General features: G+C 34.6%; 1 protein-coding gene and 1 pseudogene across 1 annotated transcript in view; one reads left to right on the top strand and one right to left on the bottom strand.

Moving 5' to 3' along the window:
* The window catches only part of LOC145256084 (uncharacterized), a 767766-nt gene that overhangs the window by 428116 nt on the left and 321221 nt on the right, over nt 1-18429 (top strand). The gene's annotated exons all lie outside the window — the stretch shown is intronic.
* On the bottom strand, nt 7514-7639 carry LOC145264180 (U2 spliceosomal RNA; annotated as a pseudogene).

The raw sequence follows: 18429 nt of genomic DNA, 5'->3' as shown, positions 1-18429 counted from the left end.
TCTTTATAGTTTTATTATTTATTTCTGTGTTTTGATGATGTCTGCTTCAAGAACTCTCAAATATTTATAGCTATGTTTGTCAAGTGTCCACATCTCTCCTTAGTTTGATAGTACCATACCTTCCGTTGTTTCTAGTATTTCCCTCGTCATAATCAACAGTGCGCACATTTCTATTAATTCGTATGTTTTGGCTGAAGATTGTGGCTGTGTTTATTAACGTTTGTAGTTCTTTTTTGTTTCTTGCAAAATGTTTAAGGTCGCCCATATACATCAGGTGATTTATTCTTTAGTCTTTATTAGTAAATTTGTATCAGCTTAGCATTTTCTTAGTCTGTTAAGGGGCATCATGGCTATGATGAATAGTAGTGCAGATAAGAAATCTCATTGAAGATAATCCCCTAGTAGTTTGTCTTAATTATGTATTGATCTTCAGCTGCTTCAATGTTTTCATTGCATTTTCAATCAGATGGATAATCTTGTCTGGTGTTTTGTACATCTTCAATCATTTTTATTATTTTTACCTATGAGTAGCCACATACTCCATCACCAAAGATTAATCTTTGAGAACAACAGGCGGTGTTTTTTGGAGTCTGAGTCTTTCAATAATCTTTGCAGATGCATTTGCATTATTGCAACACCCTCTTATCATTGCTTTATCATTGTCAGTTACCATTAGTCTTCATTAGTATAGGGTGGTAAAAGCCTGTCCAAGTTAACAGTCCATTTTGCACTCACCCAGTTGAGGTTTGAATAGTGCTTTCTCTCTTCAGTCTTTCAATTTTCCTTGACCCTCCCCACTTTTTTGTGTAGCGCAAGTTTATGGCGACATAGACACATAAAAAGGGTAGAGCTGGCGGTAGATGCGCAGGGGTGTTTACTTACAATTATGCAGTTTTAGTTTTCATGATTCCATGTGATGTTCCTTTGTGTTTTACATCTGTAGATGTTTCTGTGTGTCCTGCTTGTGCCGGTAGTGTATTAGTCTCCGCATTCAAGGGTGTTTCATGATATTTCAGCCGTTTTCATTATTGTTATCCGTTGAAATTTTTCAGCCATCTCTCTGATTCCAATCACTCCCATTCTTTTTTCAAAGTTTTTCGCTATTGTTCCTAGCTCCCTCTTCCTACGTCTTTCCTTTTACAAATAGTTGGTCAGTATCATCCTTTAGGTGTAGTGCATTGCGCATAGTCATGAGTTTCCTGCTCTTCTGGTCGAGACGGCTCAATTCTTCTTTGATCTGACCTATAAATGGCCCAGAGTATCTTACTAGCGACACTGCCCATGTGTTTTTACCTTTAATTATGTTTTTACTACATAGTTTGGTCTCGAGGAGTTTTCTTGTTCTGGGGTATTCCTTCTCAATTTTCTCTTTCATGTCTGTTGCTTTGATAGTCTGCTTCAAGAACCCACGTATTTGTAGGTGTCATGTTCACTTTGTGCCCTCATCTCCGTTTGGTTGGGTAGTTCCATCCCTTCCGTTGCTTCCAGTTTTCCTCTTCTCATGATGAACAGTACGCACTTTTCCATACTGAATTCCATCTGGATATCCTGACTAATAATTCTGTTTATGTTTATTAGCGTCTCTAGTTTCTTCTTGTTTTTTACAAAGCTTCCGGTTATTCATGTATATGATGTGGTCAAAACTTTCATTTGCATTAGATAACTTGTATCCGGTTTAGCATTTTCTTAGGATATTGTTAAGGGACCTCATTGCTATGATAAAAAGTGATGGTGATAGGGAATCACCTTGGAAGATTATTATTATTATTATTATTATTATTATTATTATTATTATTATTATTATGTATACTCACTAGGAATTTTCATTCATTTGTCATCAGAGATTATTCACTAATAATAACTGGTGATGTTTTCTAAAGTCTTGGTAACAAGTCTACATAAATTTTCATTACTCTCCACGTTTTTCGATAACGAATGCAAATAAATTTGCGTTATCGCAACAGCCGCTTGCAATTTTTTCGCTAGCAATTAGTATGGAATTTGGGTGGCATTAAGCTTCCCTAATGCCTAAATACGTTTTGCAATCTTCTAAATGAAGATCTGATCATTGCTCTCTCTCATCGGTTCTTCGATTCTCAAACTTATTTTGTATGGTACTAACTGCATGATAGCGAAAGCACAATTTATACGATTACTCACTCTTTCAGTTCCTTTCGGTGTCTTTTTGTTCTATTTCTTTATTATTATTTACTGAGTTTTCACACGGGTCATCATCAGATATGACTGGTGGTGTTATCTGGAGTCTATGTTGTACAAGTCTCCCTACATTTCCTGTACATTCCCCCTCTTTCACTAATCTTTTAAAATGTCTTCACAGTATCACAGTAGCCTCTTGCCATTTATACCTCGTTTGCAGCAACCATTAGTTTTCACTGGAATTTGGGTGGAAATAAATCATCCCAATGTCGCAGTTCTCTCTGTGCTCTTTCAGTGGGGGTCTGGTTAGTGCTCTTTTTCTTTGGTCTTTACAGCCTCCTTGACATTTCACAGATCCTTTTGTGGCATAATTCGAAACTGATGTTCTCTTTCTTTAAATCTATATAATATTTTTATTCATTTATCTAGTATTTATTTTATTTTATAATCTATTGTTTTATATATATATATATATATATATATATATATATATATATATAAAAAGATTAGATGTCTTCAGTTTCTGCTCTCTTTTATCGTTTGTTGCAGTTTTCTTGCTCATACTTTATGCGAAGCGCTTGCTGCATTTGAGGATTTTTTTCAGCATTTTCTATAATTTCCGTTCACTGTAGCGTCTCTTCCATTGATTGTGATTCTCTTAGTCCTTCTTCCATGTTTTCTGGGACTGTTTTAATCCTTCTACAATCACTGGTATTAAACCGACTTTCTTAATGTTCCATATAAGTTTTAGTTACAGGATCCTCGTATTTTCTATGTTTTTTTCTGTTTCTTTGATCTTTACTCTGTTGTCTGCTGAGACCGCAAAGTTAGCAGTTTACCAGTATGTTTTATCTTTCTTGTTAACTATGATGACATTGAGTTTTCTTGTTTGAATATGTTTACCCGTTTATACTACCGTGTTCCAGAGGATTCTATGGTTTTTTTCCTTTTCAGTACTGTATCTAGTTTTTATCTGTCCTATTTGTCTACACGTGCAAAATGCAGTCATTTCCTTAGTTCTCAGTGTACTGTTTCCTTATGCAGTCATGTCTGTTCTTGTATTGCTTCGGGGTTAGTTTGCTGCATTTACTTATTATGGTATCTACCGTTTCAACTCCTTGTCTACAGTCTACATTTACTGTTTTCTTGGAAAATGTAGTTAATTCTAATCGCATTTTCGTTTGCAGTTTTCAATAGCGATTTTTCTCTTTTCAAGTTCTTTTTCATAGTCATTTTATACGTGTTTTTGTGATTCTCTTCTCTTATTGTTCTTACAAATTGTATATGCAGCTGCTTCTTATCCCACTTTCTTTTAAAATTTCGTTGTTCTCGGTTTGCCGGTTGTTTGCACTGTTTGCTTATACAGTGTTCATTGCTGTGGTGATCAGTCTTTTTGTGTCTTGAGTTATGTATTAAACCATCTAACTCTGTCCCGAGCTATTCGCTGTCATGTGGGAGCCATGTGTTGTATCAGGTTGTTCCTCCATCTCATTCTTGGTCTTCTCTTTGGCCTGTTATGTTCACAAGGTGGTCATTCCGTTGTCCTGATGGACCATCTGCTGTCATGTTGTCTGCCTACGTGACCTACTATCTGTGTTTAGATGTTTTGATGGCAGTATTGATCTCAATAATCATTGTTTGTTGGGGGATCCGGGTGTTTGTCTTTGTCTTGTAGCGTGATACCATATATTATTCCTTCCATCTTCCTTTGTGCTACTGCCAAGATTTCAACTTGATGAATTGTCAGGGCCATGTTTCACTACCGTAGATCATCACAAGTAGTACATATTCATTGAAAATCATTACCTTGGTTGACATATTTGCTTTTCGACTTCTCATGATATTCTCCACTTTTCCAACTTCTATACTTACCATATGGTATTTGATTGTGGTTGGGATAAAAGTTTTCTTTCCAAGATTTCCAGCTACGGAATATCTGGAAATATATTTTCAATCATCGAATCTTTTCTCTCTGATATGTTTATATAGTCGTCGATGGGAACAAGTCCAAAGCTCAAACTATCAAATCTAATGTGCCTTAAAATCCACCCTGTGTCCAACTCCCTTCCTAATTTTCATCAGGGGTTCTTAAAAATCACATTCTAAGTTAATGTGTGGACACATATGCAGATGACACTACCATCTATAGCATCACCAGTAACGGCCAAGATCTTTCCCTAACCTAGAACAAAAAGTGACTAGTTAAAATTCAACGCCTGCTAGACCAAACTTTTATCTTTTTACCAATAAAGTTCTGATCCCCACTGAACCATGTCTCTCGTCTCGAAGAAGCACGCTGCTTCGACAAGCTTCTAGTGCTGACCTTCACTCTTATTTTGCAATGAACGACTTGCATCAAATCTGTTTTCAAAGTCGCTATAAAAATAGTTGCAACATTCTTCCGCTTCTGATTCAATCCTGTCCTAATATAAGAGCCAAATACGTCCTATAATTGAGTACGGTTGCTATAACTGGGGGGAAACTGCTCGAAGCAACCTAAACAGCGTTCAAAATTGACTTCGACACATAGTAAGTGATGTTCTTTTCACTTCTCTTTCTCAAATTAGAAACGTTGCGAGTCTGACTCCATTAATCATTATTTTACTGACAAGTGCTTGTCTGAGCCCAAATCCATGACCCCTGCAAGAATCTCTTAAAATGCTCGTCTAGCTAAAACCACTTTTAACAATTTATCTGTCTCTTCTGTGCCTAAATCTAAATTTAACTCGCCTGTCGAACTTTTTCCAGCTAACAACAACATGGCCGCCTCCATGTCTATTGTAAATAAGTTCTTGTTTAATCTTTCCTTAAAATAATCAAATTCTACCCCATTTTCTACTCCTAACGACCTTACACTGTTTTCGCAGTGACCACCTTAACTTTTTTAACCCTTACCTTTGTGCGGCCTTTGGATCTTGATAAGTGATGACTTCCTTGTACAATGTATATACACATATATATATATATATATATATATATATATATATACATATATATATATATATATTCTGTGTAGCTTAATTGCCATATATATTTTTATAACTTACTATATATATGTGTGTGTGTATGTATAACTATATATATATATATATATATAGTTATATATATATTAAAAATATATATGGCAATTAAGCTACAAAGAATATTCCACGTTTCATCAACGCTAGGATATATATATTACTATAATATTTATTGAAGAATTACAGATCTAGTGCTTCATCCTTCCGTGAATGATCAGTACCACGCTTACTGCTGGGTCGGGAGATTCGAACCCGGCAATAAAGTCATCTTTGACTCCATTAGTAAGGGACATATCGTCTCGACCAACCTTAACCGCGTCAAATATCGTTGAAATTTTTACATTTATTTTTATAAGTCTAAACGTCTGTCAGAGTGATCAAATGATTATAACACTATCATGTGCGCAAGAAAAGTAAAGTGCCCGACTTTATTTCAACTGTAAAGTGTTTAACGATAAGAACCGATGTTCTTAAAGGGGCTGGCATAATTATTTCTATAATAATTATTAAATACCTACAGAAACTGATGTTTCATCCTTTCCGGAATCATCAGCGCAGGGTGACACAATTATTGCCAGTCAGGGGATTCGAACCCGGCAATGGAGTCATCTCTGATTTTCTCGCTAGTTTTATATTTAGTCATCCTTATGAATCTTCTCTGTAGCTGTTTCTTTTCACTTTGTTTTCTTGTCTTATCCTTTATTTCTTGTTTCTGTCTAATTAGTATTTCTGTCTCTGTCTCTGTCTCTGTCTCTGTCTCTGTCTCTCTCTCTCTCTCTCTCTCTCTCTCTCTCTCTCTCTCTCTCTCTGTATATATATATATATATATATAACGTGTATGTGTGCCTTTTTGTAAATATAATGCATTTATGTGTACATAAATAAAATTAAGAAAGTTGAAATGATATTACTAGATATAAGTTGAGATGTATTAATATTTTGGCAGTCAGTTATCTAAAGAAACTTATTTCTCATCGGAAAAACTAACTCCGCCTTTTCAATAATTCTTCTGTCTCCTAACATTGCCAACATGATCGACAGGTACGTTTTATATCGAATACTAAATTACTGAACGTTCAGATTTCCGAGTTCTGGATTGGTGGCCGAATAGTTTCTGCCTTTCTCTTTTTACATGTGCGTATATATATATATATATATATATATATATATATATATATATATATGAGAGAAAGATAGATATATATATGCATCTATATCTATATATATATATATATATGCATATATATACGTACATCTCAATATATGCATGTGAATATATATATATAGACATAAATACGAGCATGTAGATAATATATCTGTGTACATTGCTATGTGAGTATTTGTATCTATATATGCATAAATATATATGTACACGAAGGCACACGCATATACATATATATGTGTTTGTAAGTATGTGAGTCGGTATATGTATACATATGTGCATTTTTCGTTCTATCTATATATCTATATAAATATGTGCAGTTTATCCCTTTGAAGTATTACATAATCCGCATTTTCTTCTCCAAAGCTCTTTTTCTTATTTCCTGGAAGGGATTTCCTTTGACATTCGAACCCTTTACTGTAAATAGTGAATCCCCTCGGGGATATGCAAGAAAATCTTTATTTTCGATAACACGATGCGTGACCAGATTCACACTACTTATTATGTGGGCATTCTTTGGCACTTCTTCGTCACCCTCATCCCCACGGCTATGCATACAATTTTGATTCTTTTGATACGATTTGGTTCTTTTACTTGGGGTTCACCACGGATGAAACATTTACTGAGACATAAAGAAAGCATGAATCTTCCTTATCCTAAATGACATGGGCTAAATTAACAAACCGAAAAAAAATGACGTATAGTATATTGTTTGAATAAACAATGAGCCACGATAAGACGCAGTTAATTCGCTGAGATCTTGCTATTTTCTTTTTGATACATCGATATAAATATATGCCACAAACTGACAACAAGTTTATGAACGTCAAAATGAAACGTAGGAAGAACTGTATATCCTAACTTCTTTATATTTAGTAAATGTTTATAAAACAAGGCCGATAGCCATTAATCGCGTGCTCTCGTGTAATGAATGAATGTGTGAATGTAAGATTGACATGAAATTCTTCAAGATAAACTAAAATGACCGAAAAATGGGCTGAAATGACTTAAACAAATAAAAAAGTAAAATACTTAGAATGACTTTAATGAACTTAAGGATGAATTGAATGACCTTAAGAATGATTTGAACGCTTAAAAAATAACTGGGATCCTTCAAAAACAAATTGAACGATCTGGAGAATGAGTTGAATGGCTTTGAGACTGACTGGTGGTAAAGTGGTGATCATTTTACATTAAATTAATACAAAAAGTGATCCCCCACATTATATCACAATAAGTACAGCATGTGGTAAGAACAGATACTACACTTTGATCTTGGCCATAAGGCCAAGAAAAGGGTATTTATTTGCTCCCCCACCGAGCAAATTAGGCACAAGGCCGATTTTTAATGTGAGGAGTGAATGGGAAATGGGGGCCAACTCCCCTGGGAGTAGGGAGATGGATAGTATCAATTGGTATGAAGGATTGCCCCTATATTGACCTACATTGAGAGAGGGGGAGGGAGAGAGAAATATATTGTTTCATCGCCGATATTTAGCTTTTCAAAATCAAATGTCAAGATAGCTTTACTTATTCGGTGCACCGAATTCATAAACAGCTGTCAATCGTCGTGTGCCGACAGTGTCAACCTTTGAAAATGTGTACTCACTGAAATGTGTGCATGTTTGCCTCCACACAAGTACAGAACAAGTTAGGCATAAAGTGTATTAATTTATAAGCCTCAGCTCCCCCAAAAGGGGCGCTCTTCATTGTGCCACAAATAAAACTAAGTTTGCAAACGTATGTGTTCGTTTATGTTGTGCGTGCCTTGTACGTGAATGACAATCGCTTAGTTTCGTAAAGTTTAGGACAACAAATAGTGTTTATATAGTTTCATAACTGACAAGGTTCGTTCTATCTTTCATATAGGTAGAGGGAACAACGACGTCGACTAAATAAACGTCAGAATGTGATGGCGGAAGCAAGAATTCGTCTTCATGGACTTTTCTCACATTGCGATTAAGAATTAATTTGAGCCAAACAAAATATCTCTGATAGTAGACGTTTTGTAAACAGCTGTGTTGTTGTGTACACGTATAACCATTCGTGATTATTGTGGCAGTAATTTATTTTTTCTGTTTCTCATTTTTTTTCTCTAAACAATCGGAATGCTTAATTGCTTTCTTTTATCTTCTTTTAAGCTATATAATTAGCTACGATAATTGGAGCAATTAAAAATGCAAACATCATTATTTTCTCTCTTAAATGGTAAATTTATGTCAGTTTTTACCATTACAAACATAATTGCATATTTAACTTCCCCTTCGCCCGCTCTCAAGTAGAAGGGCACAGAGTGATAGCTTCGAAATGCACCTATGTTCGATCCCGTCGTCAAAACCAAATAGAAAGAGTTCACCAGATTTACTTCCACGTCTCATTTTAGACTTCGTGCTGATTACGTAAATTTTTGAACATGCTAAACATATCAACTTTCTGTGGAAAATCCCTCTTTAAATTTTTAAAATAAAAAATTGATTTTTTCTTTCCTACGCTATTCTAACGCTTTATGTCTACATCGCTAAAGAAACATACGATTACCCCCTTACCTAGTTAACAAAATCTATATAACGTTGCAGAACGACTTATAACGTTTTATTCTCTTTAGAGTATTTTTCTTCAAACGCATATTTTATCATCAACTAGCTGCACACTTTTCTCCTGAAAGTCAGGTCTAGTATTTATATCAAAAATCAAGCAATGACACTACAGGAGCATATTAATCTAATTTTTATGTTAGCACAAACAACCCTTACGGAAACCTGATATATAATTGATATCCTTTTATGTCAGTGTTACTGTTCTCATTTTGAGTGTGATTTTCACAACGTTTCGGTCGATGTAACCTTCGATCTTCTTCAAGTGTATCTTGTCAAACTCGTGAATGTTTCTGTCGAACTCAGGAATTTGGATGGAATTTCGAGCGGAATGCTTTTGTACGCAAGAACCCGTGGCGCAGTGGTTAGAGTGCTTGGAAAAATCAATTGTAAAAAGTGATATTCTCTTGAAGGTTGAAGGTTCAATCCTCAGTATGGGCGACTGAAAAACACAATTGCGAATTACTTAGGACCTCTATCCAGTCGTGGCTGACGGAACAAGATCATGCTACCTCCGTGAAGTAAATAAAGGGTTCCTCTCGAAATGCCGTTCAAATTCCCAAGTTCTATATGTTATAAATGGAACAGCAGCAAGACAGATTTCCGATTATCTGTTACTCCAGATGAAAAATAATTTTATATATACTAGCAGAAAGACCCGACGTTTCCCGCGATTGAATAAGGATCAAGAAATATACCACACTCCCAATAATTTTATTGTCATCGACATCAATGAAATCATTCATTATTCCATCAAATCAATTGGTTGCCTGCTTGTGATCGGGGACCAACCGCAGGGATTTAGTTCATAGTACATTGTAGTCTACATTGTACTGTATAGAAACTACTGTTGATTTTATAGAATTATTTTATTGCTTGAATTAAATTTTAAAATGCAAAGGTCAAGAATCATGGTCATATTATGCTCTAAACAGAAACATTCGTTTCGAATTCGCCCCTGCCTTAGCAAAGAAACTACTATACAATTTTACACGAAAGGTCCTTCTGCTTGTGCGGTGATTATACTTCTCAAATGCACTTATTATGCATGGCTGTGTTATATTTTGTTCAATTCGAATTGTTTATCCTAGAATTGAATTTTTTGGGTGTATTGATTCTCGATATTATCAGAAACATTCCGACAAGAAAACCTGTTTTAAACATTCCCAGACACAAAATATATACAGTGAAGTTTTAAAAACACACGCGCGCACACACACTACGCAAAAAGTGCCTTATATACATATATATATATATATATATATATATATATATATATATGTATGCATGTATGTATGTATATATATATATATATATATATATATATATATATATATATATATATATATATATGTATTGTTTCTAACACATGGAATTACTGACAGTGTTTAAAACCACAAATTCAAAACTGTCCATTTTTATACTGACGAGTATAGGTATTTTTTTTAACTTTAATTTCATATTCATTTTAATCTGGAATGAAATAAATTTTCGAACCTGCATAGTTAAACAAATAAATCCTAATACATTTCCTGTATTTGAACACGTAAACGTTATTGTTTTTATACAATTATTTTTCCGTGTCTATAAACACTACAATAAGTGATTTTTAAATTTATGTTTTTGCAAATGTTACATATCACAATTTCCTTTTTATGTTTTAAACAAATTCTTTTTTCATTCAATATTAAAAGAATTTTCTACGGTTTTGCGAGGAATGTACATTTTTCTCTGAGGAGCTGCTTTGTAGTTTGCTGCTATTCAACGAAACACACGTAATATGTAATTCATAAAATTTCATAAAAACATATGAATGTCAATTAAATACCTCTTATGGTTTTTTAAATAACTAATTTTATGTATATATATATATATATATATATATATATATATATATATATATATAGCTATCGACATACAGTCCTGTTTCGTTGTATCACAACTCATCAGTGCCGCTAGACTAGCACCTCTCCCAAGCCTAGAATTTAACTTAGAGCAATCGCGTCGATAGTCAGCAGTTCTACCGGTCGATCCATGTAAATTATCTCGCCAAATGTCTATTTAAACAAACATTTGTCGACCACGTTTACAGTGCTCTAACCGCTTGTTTATAAACAAACAGCGAGAGTGACCTTGTTCAGAACCACAAATTTACAATTTGCAATTTTTATACTGGCCAGTATGTTTTTTACTTTTTCATTTCTTCTGAAGCGAAAAACTTTTTCGAAACTGCATTGATTAAGGAAAATCTGTTATTAAATTTCCTGTTTTTGAACATTTGATGATTCAATGAATAATTCTACCATTTATTCCTCATCATTTAATTGTCTCTCTCTCTCTCTCTCTCTCTCTCTATATATATATATATATATATATATATAATATATATATATATATATATATATATATATATAAAGCAATTATAGACATGACAAAAGCTTATGTTCGTATACATAGATTTATTTATCGATATAATAAGGAAACAGTAATTAAGGAAGGCTTTATATTCTCTTTATACCTCGGTATTTAAAAATCTAATGAGTTCCCTCAGAAAATGGGTTGGGGGCTAAGTTGCAATGCGACATCTAACTCGGGGATAATTGGAGAGATATAACGGTATATGGTATTAGGCGAGTGATGTACGAGGAGTGAGCAGAGCATCTGAGGTGTTAAACTAATGTAAGTATATATATATATATATATATGTGTGTGTGTGTTTGTGGGTGTGTGTGTGTGTGCGTGTGTGATAGATTTGTGTATTTTCATTCTATACAGAAAAAGAAAGCGAGTTCCTTTTTCTGAATTACTATCTAGCGCATTTCAAATTGCGAGAGGAAGAGAGAGAAAATAACAAATCAGACACGCATTTCAGATTTAATCAAGGTAAAAGAGGTTTTCCTTTATGTCATCAGAAAGGTTCATTCATACGTATGAAAAATTAAATTAATGGCGTAAATTCCACGCTTTTATAGAAAGATTTCCATAATATATTGATATAATTAGCGAATATAAGCACTGACGAAGTATCATTTTTTCAAACACGTTGTATTTATTTGTTTAATAATTGTTAATATGATCTGTGAGATGCATCATCATCATCATCAATGTAATCAGTAATAGCTTGAGTGTTGCAAACAAACTTTTCATTTTAGAAATTTCCGAGCCATATACAATGATAGCCTGGTTAATTCTGTTTTCGTCGGATGTACTAAAATATTATATATATATATATATATATATATATATATATATATATATATATATATATATATATATATTAAAAGAAAAGTAGATAAAAACATGTGGCTGATGGTTATCTTTTCATTTTAGAAATTTCCGAGCCATATACAATGATAGCCTGGTTAATTCTGCTTTCGTCGGATGTACTAAAATATTTTATATATATATATATATATATATATATATATATATATATATATATATATATATATATATATATATATTAAAAAAAAGTAGATAAAAACATGTGGCTGATGGTTATCTGGTGACTATCGTGTCTGATTAGCAACCAAAGGAATGTCACCCAGTAAGAGTATTATATATCACATCAGCATGAATAAATGTATATGGAATAGGTTACATTACATTTTATTTCCAAATAATATTTCAAAATAATAAATAATAATCCACAATGCATCTGTCCAGTATTTGGCGACTAGTAGTGGCCTGATCTCTGAGTCTTAAAGTATCTTTCGACAAGTCGGCGCTTTTGTGAAAAAAGGCACTCAATAAAACTTACCGCTGATACAGTTATGATTTATCTTGCACTTGGTTGTCACTGGATTCTGATTGTGGATATTCAGAGAGTGATACATGTGTCGTACAATCATTTATTATTGAGATCATTTTGTACAGATATCTCTTTTATGCAAGTTATGTCGCGATAGAGGCGAGGCGACGTGTACAGACCTAACATATGGGCGGCTTAAAGGTTATCTGAACATCACTTCTGGTTTTGAGGGGCAGGAACTAGTTTCGGTGAAGCTTTTTGTGACAGAGCAGCCATTTTAAGGGACAGCGCTGCTCACCCAGATAATGGGAGAGATCTAGAAAAGGTGACCTAAAAAATATCTGTTCCTAATTTCAGCTGGTCAGTAATCTGCGGCTGACGGTTGTACACGTATGCAAGGGGAACAAAAGAAAAAAAAACAATGTGACTTTTTTTTCTAAAAATAACACTTAATTGAATATTGCTACTTGGAACGTAAGGACACTTCTTGATACGAAAGAGTCGATTAATCCAGAGCAAAGAACAGCTATTGTTGCCAGAGAATTAGTTCGATAAAACATGTATACTGCTGCTCTATCCGAAACCTATTTTAGTAATGAAATTGAACTTACTAAAAAAAGGTGCCGGGTATACGTTTTTCTGGAAAGGCAAACTCAAAGGAATAAGAAAGGGAAGGAGGAGTTGATTTTGCTATCAGGACAAGATTAGATCTCAGTTGGGACAATCTTGTGAATTTAGGGATCGAATCATGCTACAGAGGGCAACTTTACCTCGTGATTGTTACGTGTCAGTTATCTCAGTCCTACTTTGGATAGTAGGCAGGATATCAAAATCTGGTTTTATCAAGATCTAAGGAATTCTATCAAAGAGCTACCAAAAGCAGATAAGATTTTATTGCTTCGAGACTTTCATTCACAGGTTGGAAGTAATCAAAACACCAGGGGTGTCTTAAGGCAAATGATAATGGGATTCTTCTTTTGCAGTTGTGCACTAAACATAACCTTGCAGTATGTAACACGTTCCACCAACAAAAATTTATTCACAAGGTAACTTGAATACACCCTAGATCAAAACATTGTCATATTCTTGGTTATGTCATTATGCGCAAGTGTGATCTTCAGGATATGTTTAGTGCAAGAATTATGTGAGGTGCAGACTGTGACACTGATCATAAACCAGTTTGTGCTGAACTAAGTTTTGTATAAGGAAAAAGGGTAAAACTAATGGAGGAAAAGTGCCTAAACACATCGATGTCGCCAACTTTCAATATAAGGAAATCTGTGAAACTCTTAGGATTTCATTTATTAATATCTCATTTAACGAAAATTGGGAACGATTCAAGTCACAAGTATACAACAAAGGAGCTGAAATGCTTGGCTATAAGAAAACCAAGCATAGGCATTAATTTGATGAAAATGACGCTATAATCACCAATCTTTTGAAAGAGAGGAAAAAGACTGAGATGTTTGTGTTCAACTAAAATAACTGCAGAAAAGGTGTATAAAGAAGCAAATAAAGAACAAGTGGTGGATTAAATTGTCAGCAGACACCCAGACAGATTATGAATGCAAAAATTCAAAACATATGTATTACAAAATAAGACAAGCTTTTGGGCCGTAGCCTCCAACATTGATAGCTGTGAAATCCAAAGATAGTTCTGCCCTTTTCAATAATGTTGATGGGATCATGGAACGATGGACAGAATATTTTCGAGATCTTTTTGATAATCCATCTGAAATGTTAAATCGTTTGCTGAAATGGATTTTCCCTCTATCATCCCACAGAATTAATTTAGATTTGGCCGCGACACAATGGACATGATATTCTCTGCGCGACAACTAATGGAAATATGTATGAAGCAACCAGTGCCTTTGTATCAAATTATTGTCGATGTGACAACAGTTTTTGATACCACAATCGCAATGCACTCTAGAGAGTCTAAGGAAACTAGGATGTCTTACTAGTTCTGTGGAGTTTAATTAATTACACTCTAATATGAAAGCCCGAGTAAACTTTAATGGATCTCTGTCTGATCCAATTTTAGTTGAAAATGGTGTGAAATAAGATAATGTTCTTGCTCCTACATTATTTTCTATATATTGCGCTATTATGCTGGCGCATGCTTTTAACAATTGCATTATTGAGGTGACGTTCCGGTTTCGTACATCAGGTAAACTTTTTAACCTTAGACATCTCAACGCAAGGTCGAAAACTTTTCAGAATCTTGTTTTTGAACTTTTATATGAAGATGATGCAGACCTTGTTTCACCTTAAGAAGCAGACACAAAGATCATTATGGACAAGTTATTAGAGGCTTGTAAAGCTTTTGGACTTACTATCAGCCTCAAGAAAATATATGTTATGCATTCCCCTCCTGTATAAATGCCATATGTTGAACCAAACATCTTGGTTGATGATAAAAACTTGAATGTCACAGACAATTTTATATATCTCGGTAGTACGCTGAGTAAGGACTGTGCGTTTGATGCTGAGATAAATTATAAATCACAGAATAGCCCAAGTCAGTTCTACTTTTAGCAAACTGGAGAAATATGTGTTGTCAGATCGAGGAACCACATCAGAAAAAAACTAAGTGTATACGAAGCATGCGTAAGTTGTATTCTGAGATTACTTAATATTAACTACTTTAAGTACTTTAACGCCTGACACTGTAGTTCTTGTACGATCAAATAGTACTAGTATCGAAATGAATAGCATTCAAAATAAGATACGATGGACTTGACAGTTGGTTTGGATGGGGAACAAAAGCTTCCTAAACAACTGTTTCATTATGGTGAGATAGATAGGGGTAAAAGACCACAACATAGACTAAGAAAATGATTTAAGGATTCTCTGAAAAACAACTTGAAAATACTGGGAGGCCTAGTGTGGGAGAAAATACTGGGAGGCCCAGTGTGGGAGAAAATACTGGGAGGCCTAAGCAAATGATCGACCACTGTGGAGAAAAACCATCAGAGAAAGTTGTAAGATTTTTAAGAGCGGCGTGTAGATCATCTGAAATTACACAATTACAAATCAAAGGCAGGAACGACAATCTTATGGGAAGACTTTTACAGCCGGGAACGCTTAGTTGTCATATTTGCGGTCTAATCTGCAAATCAAAAAGTGGTCTGACACGGCATTCGAAGATTCACAATATTTACATGTGATCATGTTTACAAAAAGGAAAGATTTTATGTCACATATGTGTACGTTCATGTATGACTAAATCTGGATTAAAAAGTCACCTACGTGCACACAACCGAAACACGTAACTGAAGCTATGGCAAACTTCTGTCAGAGAGTAGCGATCATATATATATATATATATATATATATATATATATATATATATATATGTGTGTGTGTGTGTGTGTGTGTGTGTGTGTGTGTGTGTGTGTGTGTGTGTGTGTGTGATCGCTACTCTCTGACAGATGTTTGCCATATCTTCAGTTATATATATATATATATATATATATATATATATTGAAAAGTTTATCGTTTTTTTTTCCTTCCTTTCATATTTCTTCATTGAACAAAATATTTCCTTCTTTTGATAACCTCGGAAAGAAAACGAATCCTGAACGAGTTAAATAATGCTAAAGAATTTTCGCATCAAATATGTCAGCTATCAGATTGACTTCACAGAAAATATTCAAACTCCCGTGTGAATTGACTAAAAAACGAGACTTCACAGAAAATCACGTGTGCCCGCCCCTTCTAGACATCAAGCAGAGCACTTGTGAAAAAATAGCTGCTGTTCAATTATAAGCAGATAATGGATCCAGAGAAACGGTCCTTTAAATATGTATCAGGTGAGATTAAGCATTTCAAGCTATAGAGAAGCAATCATCTTGGGAGACATTCCTTTTCATTCACACAAAATAGGGCTATCATTTCCACATATTCAATATAATACTATTCCATTATGTGTCACTTTGTATTAAGAATTCGTTTTGCTGCATTATGTAATATCACATGTAATTAGATCTTTTTTTTTAATTAACGTTTTCTATATGAGAAAATTGCATTTTTAGAAAATATTATTTCTCAAGTATTTCATAATTTGTATAGTTTGAGGGAGGGGTTCTTCGCTTTTGATATCGACTAAGTGCATTTCTGGGGTTCCTGTGAATTTTACCCGTTCATAAAATGATTGCAACCATCATAAAATAAGTTTTCTAGTCTAAGTGTGACTGTTAATTTTTTTGTTAATAGTGTTGAGCATCATTCATTTATGCGTTTCGAATAAATCAGATGATTATTATCGGTATTTGTTTCTCGGATATCTTTCTAGTAAGCATTTCTCCGAGAAAGACACAGAGTACTTACGGGAGGGACCACGAATAAGTTGCCAAAATTCGTGGGTGAAAAGTTTTTTTTCCCCGTGGAACTAACTGGATTCCAACTTGGAACACTCCTATGCCGTTAACCACTCACGCACCGACACTTTCTTTAAGTTGCTGGTTTCATGTATGGTGCGTTTCGTTTGAAACTTCTAAATGTTTAGATGTACGTATATACATGCCGGTGCAAATAAGTATAAACTGAAAAAAATATGAATCTTTTAAACATGAACTGCAAAGTCTTAAGACAAATGGAAAACGTCATAAAACCCATGAATAAAACTGGCACATTTTTCAGCGAGCGTTTACTCTGCTTTAATCTAACATTTTGTTGGACCTCAAATGCTTAAGAAAAGTAACAGATTTTAAAGAATTTAGAGGATTACGGAGTTTATTTTTTAATCTGTTTCAGCTGGTTTACTTAGAATTATAACGAGTTGACGAAAAGTATCTCAAGAATTTACATATTCATGAGTTTATGTGATGCTGCATATTACTATTTTATTGGCTCCCACTCCAACCTTCTCATCTTGGTGTAGCGAATAATTAACCTGGAGAAATTGTTTTATTTCATTTTTTCTTCATAATTACTCACCTAAAATGTTACATAAGGGAGGGAGAAGAAGAGGATTTGACTTGGACACTTTACTTGAGGGATACTGGTACCCTGGTGATGACGTGTCCATTTTACTAATGAAGAGAAGAAGTTTACGACGATGAGAGAGAGAGAGATATTACGAGTGTTAAGAGACGAGAGAACGGGACCCAAGATCCCTTAAACCGTTTGTCTAGTGGTTAGGACGTTTGTTGTGTATTTATGTGTTTGAATTAAAGAAGATTCATATCTGGTCCGCTTCTCTGGGAGAGTCTTCATCTGGGTGGGGCTCTCTTGCTGTTTTCGCCGGAATACACAAGATGAAGACAGATGTTGGGTTTTCAACCTTTTATTCTCCCAGGCATGATCTGCAGATGCCGCCATCGATGGTCTCCACTGTGGGTACCTACCACGTCCCACGTCTGGGGCGCGCATCTACCCCTTACTTAGGAGAGAACCATTTTAGACTTCTGCTCGGCTCGGCTTTTTCTGGGAGACTCAACGTTTCACCAACCTTGCCACGTAGCATCACATGACATCCGGTTAGATGAAACGGCACTTCCTGCAACGTGGATTAACTACAAAAATCTCTCTCTGACCTCCTCCCACCCTCTCCCTCTCTCTCTCTCGATCTACTATCTAATAGAGACACAGAGAGAGAAAATAGAGAGAGTATGAAAGAGCCAGAGAGAGAGGAGAGATGCTCTTTAACAAAAGACTTTGCGAAATAAATGTTAATAAGATAAACAGATTGACAGTCGAATGATGATAATATTACAGAGAGCTTGAAAATCTTCACATACA

The sequence above is a fragment of the Euprymna scolopes genome, chromosome 3 (genome assembly GCF_053919585.1).
Source record: "Euprymna scolopes isolate OS-2025 chromosome 3, ASM5391958v1, whole genome shotgun sequence".
NCBI classification, from domain to species: Eukaryota; Metazoa; Mollusca; class Cephalopoda; order Sepiida; family Sepiolidae; genus Euprymna; species Euprymna scolopes.
The sequence above is the reverse complement of the archived record's forward strand: the minus strand, read 5'-3'. Positions and strand labels throughout refer to the sequence as shown.